General features: G+C 49.6%; 1 pseudogene; it reads left to right on the top strand.

Moving 5' to 3' along the window:
* The first annotated feature begins 1830 nt into the window (after positions 1-1830).
* The window catches only part of LOC101147313 (succinate dehydrogenase [ubiquinone] flavoprotein subunit, mitochondrial-like), a 28242-nt pseudogene continuing 24072 nt past the window's right edge, over positions 1831-6000 (top strand).

Genomic DNA, 6000 nt, shown 5'->3' with positions numbered 1-6000 from the left:
GCAGGAGCAGGAGAGGGCGTGAAGCAACGCGGATGCTTCCACATGGGGGACACCAACCAGCAGTGGAAAGATGCACCCAAATGCGCCAGGTCTCCCAGGCTACATGCCCGGTGAAGGAAGCTAGTTTCGGTGGGCACAGGCCGAAGGATGCCAACACATGACATCTTGGAGAAGACAGTGTACCGTGTTGGGGAGCAGGGCAGTGGTTTCGAGGGGATACGGGTGGAGGGGCGAATGGAGGAGCTCTCTGGGGTGGTGGCGTGAGCACCTGCACCTCACTGTGGGCTGCTGCAGCTGAGGGGCTGTACAGCAAACCCTGGCTTCAGTACATGCAGACTGAAGGAGGAAGGCTCCCACAACTCAGAGACAGAGGGTGTCACCTCCATGAAACAAAAACATATTTAAAAAAAAACTCTTAAAATTAAGAAAAAAACCACAAAAAGTATTTCATAAGCGCATTGACTTTGAATTGACATAATCTACCTGGGAGCATGGAACTGAAACCACAGGCTTGGCAATCCCGGAGGGAGAGGGTGGACGGTTTAGACCTCAATTGAAGGGCTCAGTACCTGGCTATAGGAAATAACATTTAAAAAGCAGCAAGGTGGAAATAATTGCTGATGAGGTTGCATTTCTCCAGATAGCCGGCAGAGTAAATTAAAGCAATATAGTCTTGCTCTGTTGCTCAGGCTGGAGTGAAGTGGCGCCATCTCCGCTCACTGTAAGCTCCGCGGGAGAATCTCTCGAACCCTGGAGGCAGAGGTTGCGGTGAGCCGAGATCCCGCCATTCCACTCCAGCCTGGGCAACAAGAGCGAAACTCCGTCTCAAACCAAACAAAATTAGGTAACTAACCCAGGACTAAAACAGTGTAACTTTAAAAAAATAAGTCTAGGAGGTATGATGTTCATTCCCTGCAAGCCAATAAAGGCCACGTCTGGGGCATACATCTAAAAAAAAAATCCTAAAGACAAAGTTATGGTCACAAATATGTTCTGTACGGTGTTATTAAGAGCAAACATGGGAAACAACCCAAATATCAATAAAATGGGACTGAACCCTTGCAAATTTACTAAAATAACTCAAAATTGTTAAACATGATGCACAAGACGAAGATTTTAATAAAGTGAAAAGACAGGAAACATAATTACTAATGATTATTGGTTTATTTTTCATGCCACTTCATTCCACAAAAAGATTTCAGATATCTTACAGAAAGACACACTAGAAATATTAAAATACTATCTGAACCAGAAGCAGAATCAGGGTAAGCTAGCAGAAAGGCGTAGCCAAAGGGATCTACCCAGCTTTCAAAGCTGACCACGGCCGTGCGCAGTGGCTCTGTCTGTAATCCCCGCACTTGGGGAGGCCGAGGAGGGAGGATCGCTTGAGGTCACAAGTTCGAGACCAGCCTGGGCAACAGAGCAAGATCCCGCCTCTACAAAAAATTTAATAATCAGCCGGAAGCCAGAGGCTAGGGACATGGCTGAGGATCGCTCCCGCCCCTCGGAGGCCAGAAACCGAGGGTCACTCCCGCTCCCCAGAAGCCGGAGTCCCCGGGCCGCTCCCGCCCACCTCCGCGGACGAGCGCCGCCCATTTCGACCCCATTCCCTGCGGTCTGGACGTTCAGGCCCTCTCGGTCTGGGAGATCCCGGAGAACCACCCACGGGGCTTTAAAAAGTGTTGGTGCCCAACACCTCCCCGAAATAGGGCCCGCCCTATCTCGGTCGGGGAGCGCGGGACCTCCGTGTCCACCCAGCGCCACCGTCCGCGGGTCCGCTTTGCGCAGGCGCGGCGTCCCCGGCCTTTAGACCCAGGCCCGGGCGTGGCGTGGTGCGCAGGCGCAATGTCCCCCACTACCGCCGCCCTTGACCCGGGCGTGGAGCGCAGGCGCAGTCTGCGCAGGGACTGGCGGGACTGCGCGGAGGCGACTACAGACATGTCGGGGGTCCGGGGCCTGTCGCGGGTGCTAAGTGCTCGGCGCTTGGCGCTGGCGCTGGCCAAGGCGGTGAGTCCCTGCCGCGGAGCGGCCAGGGAAGGCGGGGGGCGAGGCGGCGGTAGGAGCGGGACGGTCCCCAGCGGGTCCGAGCGGAGCGGGCGCCGGGTCCCCGCGCCCCTTGCCCGGGGATCGGGAAGGGGCTGGGAGAGCCCTGGGCCGGTGCGAGGGGGAGCCGCGGAGTGTACTCGGGGGCCTGGGGAGCTCGGTCCTAAGCAGGTAGTCCGCGTCCCGGTGAAGGTCACGACCCCGCGGGCTTGCTGGGCGTCCCCTCCGCCGCTTTGGTCCCGGCCTGGGGTCCGGCGACCTCGCGGGCTGAGGTAGCCCCTCGCCTCAGTGCCTGGCGGGTGGACTCGGGGAGGAGTCGTGTCTGCCCAGGGTCACCGGGGTGGAGTCCTGGCTGGGCCGGGCCTCTGCCGCCCTCTGTGAGGGTTGTCCTGAGGGGCCGCCCGCAGCCCGTGGGTGAGGCTGGCGGGGCGGCTGAAACCGCCCGGGTGGGTGCGAGGAGTGGCCGGGCTCGGCCGGGTGGGTGTCCGGTGGGAAGCGCGGCGCGCCCGAGCTTGGGCTTGCAGTTCCCCTTTCCAGAAGGCGCAAATCTGTGCATGTCCACTTGGGGACCTTGGAAGTTAAGGACCTGTACTTTGGGTCCTGTTTGGTGGCCCTTGTGCCACCAAAAATGTGCCAGTGTTTAAAAGCAGCTGTGCCAGTTTTAAAAAATCAGACGGAGAGCTCAGGGCACTGACCGAGCGAGGACTCCAGGAGCTGTGCTTGCCTGTGCGCGGAGTACCTCGAGGGCCGGGCTCGGCTTAGTCCAGGATGATGGTCAGGGTTATACTTCCCTGAGCCCTTGCTCTCTGTTTGTCTGAATGTGCCCTCTACGATTGCATCTTCAGAATCGGCCTTCTAGGATCTTATTTAATCAAGCGAAATTGGATAGGTTTAGTTGTTTGGTTCTTTTAAATGAACTTACCCACCCACCTCCTTAATTACAAAGTAATTTTAAATTGCAGAGTAGAAATCTCAATAGGAACCAAGGCATTCAGCAATATTGATTTGAATTATGCCTGTGATTGTGCAATTTTCTCCTTTTTGAAATAGTTCTTAAAAATCTCTGAATTAAATGTGAGGATTAGTCATACAGCCATCCTGTCAGCATCGGAAAGCGTGTAAACCGTTCTAGCGTGTTGCTGTGGTTGGTGCTGACTGAGCAGAGACCCCCGCCGCATCTTGGGCTCTTAGGAGCTGCCGGGAGGGCGTCCACAAGCAGGAGGTGAAGCCCATGGTCAGTGGGACTTTTTAGGGGCAATGGTAGCTTGTGGTTGGAGAGAAGCTAGATAGAGCCAGTGCCTTTGTCCCCAACCCAGATGGTGCCCAGTGTTCCTTCTGCAGACTAAGGCCCCAGGCACCTCAGACCAGATGGCAAGATAGCAAAATGGAACCAAAATTTAGTCTTGGGTTTTGTTAAAGTCTTTTTATCTTGATGAAGGTAGCTTTTCCTACAGAAAGTCGTGCGTTTTTGGGTTCTTCGTTGGCTGCTTTTGTGATTGTGTAGGTTGTACCTGCAGATTAGTTTCTTGCTCATGATTTATAGGTGCATTTTATTCGATGAGGACCCCTGACTTTGCTAGATTTCGGATATGAATGTCTCTGCACTACTTACTTTTCCCCCTCCACCTCCTGATTCAGTCATCTGAAATTCTGTATAGTTAAGCAAGGTCTAAGTATTCCTTTTAGTTATATGTTCCCCATGTTTTTTCTTAGAGGAAATGTTTGATAGTTTCTCCTAAAAAAATTAATAACTGGCACAAAAGACTAGTTTTGTGTCAAAAGTAGTTTTGAGTTTTATCTAAAGACTGACATTGGCTTGAAGTTGGGCTTTCCAGATTCAAAAATCTGCCCCAGATGAGATTTAGATGCAGAGGGTTAGTGTCCTTTTCCCCAGGGGGATGGCGTGATGATTTGTTCAAGATTGTGTTATAGTAGCTGCCCCTTTTAAGCCCGCTGTGTGTGTGTGTGGTGGGGGGTGGGCAGTGTGTATTCCACATCAACATCCTAGAAAGAACGAATAAACATTGAGTGATCTCACTGTTTCTACTTACATTTGGTATAAAATACTGTTTTTATTGGTGCTACTACCTATGTTAATAGGGCACTTTACAAAATTTTCAAGAACGTTTTTATTAAAATTATTTCAAAGACTTCTTTCTTAAAATATGATTTTACCATGTAAAAAATTATACTAAGGTAGAAGAATATTCGTTCTTTCTCATTTTCTGAAAAAAGAAAAAACTAAATTAGCTTATGTCAATAAAAACAGAGACTAGAAATTGGAGAAATGAAGAATAATTTTTTATCCCACATAATAAGTAATTTGTGAATTGCAAGTATTTCTAAATACTTGAAGACGTCCCTCACATCCCCTCTTCTGATTGCTGAGTGCATAATTTCCTAAAGCTTTTTTTTTCTTTTGTTTTTTGGAGACATTGTCTCGCTCTGTCGCCCAGGCCGGAGTACAGTGGCACAGTCTCGGCTCACTGGAACCTCTCCCTCCTGGGTTCAAGCGATTCTCGTGCCTCAGCTTCCCAAGTAGCTGGGATTACAGGTGCCCGCCACCACGCCCAGCTAATTTTTAGTAGAGAGGGGGTTTTGCCATGTTGGCCAGACTGGTCTCGAACTCCTGACTTCAGGTGATCTGCCCACCTTGGCCTCCCAAAATGCTGGGATGACAGGCATGAGGCACCGCGCCCAGCCCCTAAAACTATTCTTTATGATATTTCTGAGACTATTCAGTGGTCTTCTAAAATGCCGCCAGCAGAATGGAAAACATATCCCCTAAATGGCTGGCCAACCTTAGCATATGGGACAGTGTGACCTCTCTCACACAGAGCCACTAAAAACTAAACACTAAAACCAGTTTTCTTGAATAAAGGTTGCTAAGATGGAAAATTTAAGCAGCGAGATCTGTCAAGTTGTAGACGTTGGCCAGGAAAAAGCCAGCAGCAGCCAGGCAGGGGAGAGTGTGCATCCAGCATCCTCCTGTGTGATGAAGGGATGACACCTCTTCCCTCTGGGCTGTCAGCCTTTACTGTTCCAGGATACAGATCTCCTGATTCAGTGTCCAGTGCCTTTTGAGCTGACCGCAAGCCCTCCTGGACGATTGGAACTGTAATGTGGAAAGGGCTCTGATGGAGCCAGTTAAAATGCTTCATTATTTGCAAAATACCACATACAGTAATACGATCTGGATGTCTTTCCCCTCCTCCACTAAGTAGCATAAGTGAAGACTTCCCAGAGGAAGTGTGCCTTTTTCATCTCGTATCTGAGTCAGTGAGTATCCTTTTTGGAAACAAGCTTCATCCTGGTTTTCTAGAGTGCCAAGTCAGGGTGGAAAGGAGGACCTGGGGGCTCAGTCCTTCCTTGCCCCTTGGGCTGCCCTTCAGGGTTAAGTAGAGGGTCCCAGCTGAGCTCTCTGGATGCACAGGAGCACCTGGGTACAGAAGAAGGTGAACAGTTTGCAAGGGGAAATTTGAATTACTATCCCCCACAGCATTTGTTCCTTCAGGGCACTAACCCTCTGGATTTGTGTCTTCTCTGTTTCCAGTGGCCAACAGTGTTGCAAACAGGAACCCGAGGTTTTCACTTCACTGTTGAAGGAACAAGAGGGCATCTGCAGAAGTTTCAGATTCCGTAAGTTCATGCTTTTTGTTCCATTATAAATGATTTTTTTGGCTTGGGGGTAAGGATCTATACCAGTTTGTTTTCATATGAGTCATAGACATAAGGGAAAAATTTCTCATAGGTATCCAATTCATGCTGAAATTATTTTCAGTGTAATAATACTTAATTGCAAGTAAAAACATAAACATAGATGTTAACATTTTTACTTGTATCTCTTATGTATCTATAAACTAGATTTAAATTTAGGTCAAGTAAAGCAATAAATTAAAATGAACAGTATCTGCTGTGATAGATGATGAAATCGTACTGAAAAGAGGACTGTGGGGC

Source organism: Gorilla gorilla, chromosome 2 (genome assembly GCF_029281585.2).
Source record: "Gorilla gorilla gorilla isolate KB3781 chromosome 2, NHGRI_mGorGor1-v2.1_pri, whole genome shotgun sequence".
NCBI lineage: Eukaryota > Metazoa > Chordata > Mammalia > Primates > Hominidae > Gorilla > Gorilla gorilla.
The sequence above is the reverse complement of the archived record's forward strand: the minus strand, read 5'-3'. Positions and strand labels throughout refer to the sequence as shown.